This window comes from Castanea sativa, chromosome 12, assembly GCF_040712315.1.
Source record: "Castanea sativa cultivar Marrone di Chiusa Pesio chromosome 12, ASM4071231v1".
In the NCBI taxonomy this organism is placed as follows: Eukaryota; Viridiplantae; Streptophyta; class Magnoliopsida; order Fagales; family Fagaceae; genus Castanea; species Castanea sativa.
Window position 1 is genome coordinate 24807216 of NC_134024.1, and position 2264 is coordinate 24809479.

General features: G+C 33.0%; 1 pseudogene; it reads left to right on the forward strand.

The window, feature by feature from the left end:
* Positions 1-512: 512 nt before the first annotated feature.
* Positions 513-1736, forward strand: LOC142620417 (wall-associated receptor kinase 1-like; annotated as a pseudogene).
* Positions 1737-2264: the final 528 nt, after the last annotated feature.

The window sequence follows — 2264 nt, forward strand, 5'->3', positions numbered from 1 at the left end:
TAAACTTAAGTTTTCTTTAAGATATCATCTGGAGTTTGAGGGGAAAATACTAAAATACAATAAGATATACTGTAAATATATTAAATTGTGGTTTCGTAGAATTTCACGGACTACCATGGTGATTTTAGGATAAGGTACCAACTTTAGGCCTAACGTTTTCACATGGATACTCTTTATTAGGTTTTTTGTATAAATAGTTCAATATAGAAAAGATAGTTGATCCGTTGTAGAGGAATGTTGTTAAATAGGCCGAACCAACTTAAACATTGCTTCTATTCTCTATTTCTTAATTGTTATAATTTTAAGATTCATGTAAGTTGGCATGAACTGGTGAACCACAATCGAGAGTCGATGGAAAAATATATTCTGATGCGGTAGTCATTAACTACATTGTAATTCAAATATTAACTGAGTCATTTTTATATGATACATATGTTAAATATTTAGTTCTTAAAGGTATTGAGATATTTAAAAATGTTAAAAACTTCTACAACGTTAAAATGCACGTCTGAATGTGTGCAGGTATCAGTGTTGGCCTTTTAGTGTTACTTGTGGGAGGTTAATTATATTGGGGACTGAAAAAAAGAAAGCTCGTCAAGCTCAAAGAAAAATTCTTCCAACAAAATGGTGGCTTACTACTACAACAGAAACTATCTAGTCATAGCGGGTCTATGGAGACAGCCAGAATTTATAGTGCAGAAGAGCCTGAAAAGGCCACCAACAACTGTGATGAGAAAAGAGTTCTTGGCCAAGGAGGCTATGGAATAGTTTACAGAGGAATATTACCAAATAACAAAGTGATTGCTATTAAGAAGTCTAAAATTGGTAGTCAGAGCCAGGTTCAACAATTCGTAAATGAGATAATTGTGCTTACTCAAATTATCCATCGGAATGTGGTTAAAATATTAGATTGTTGTTTGGAAATAGAAGTACCCTTACTAGTTTATATATTCATCACAAACGGGACTCTTTCTAAGCACATTCATGATAATAGTTGGTCATTATTACTTTCATGGGAAAAACGTTTGAAGATTGTAGCAGAAACTGCAGGAGCACTTGCATACTTGCATTCTGCAACTTTTGTGCCAATCATACACAGAGATGTTAAAACTGCAAATATATTATTAGATGATAACTTCATAGCAAAAGTGTCTGACTTTGGAGCCTCTAGGTTGATTCCTCTTGATAAAACAAAATTAAACACACTGGTTCAAGGAACTTTCGGATACATGGATCCAGAATACTTCCATACTAGTCAACTAACAGAAAAAAAAAAAGTAATGTCTACAACTTTGGTGTTATTTTGGCAGAGCTTCTAACTAGTAGGATGGCACTTTCTTTCAATATGCTTGAAAGTGACAGAAACCTAGCAAAGTACTTTATTTCTGCAATAAAAGATGACCGCCTACTTCAAATTCTTGAGGATAACATTGTCAATGAGGGTAATATTAAGCTACTAAAGGAAGTAGCTAATATTGCAAAAAGGTGCTTAAATGTGAGAGGTGAGGATAGGCCTTCTATGAAGGAAGTGGCAATGGAACTAGAGGGCTTGGTTATCATGAAAAAACATCCTTGGGGAAATGCTAATGTTTATACAGAAGAGACTGAGTACTTGCTCAGTGCACCTACTCAATCATTCAACATTGATGTTGACACAAATTGTGGCCACCAGTACAACTACAGGGTACGATAGCATGATAAACCAAGTATTGAAACCATTAGATGGCGGGAGATAATTAGTTAGTCCACCGTAGTATACTTGCATCAATTGAGACTAAATTATTGATATATCTATTATTTAGCTATAATCATTTCAGATTAAATGATAGAATTGGGGGTGCGACTGAACGTATCTTTGACATTATATTTGAATATGTAGATTGGTTTGTTTTGTGTATGACATTATACACATAAAATTTGGCACATGGATGAAGGAACATGCACTGCCACTGAAAATGTCTTGGTGGTATTCTCTTTTCTTTTCTTTTTCTTTTTTCTTTTTTTTTTGGCTTTTTTTGATAATTTGGTCACTGGAAACTGGAAAGGAAAATTTTGAATCTTTGATATTTTTATTAGAAAAAAAAAATACTAGTTAACTATAAAACTCTTGATGCCTATGTGATTTTCAATATCAACTAATTCATTGTACTTAATACTCTACTTTTAGAGGTTGAGATCTCCCATTGAAGGCCATATTTGGATTTAAATTTTTGTGGGAGTTATGCAACAATAAATTTAACAAAGAAAATAATAAATGTATAATA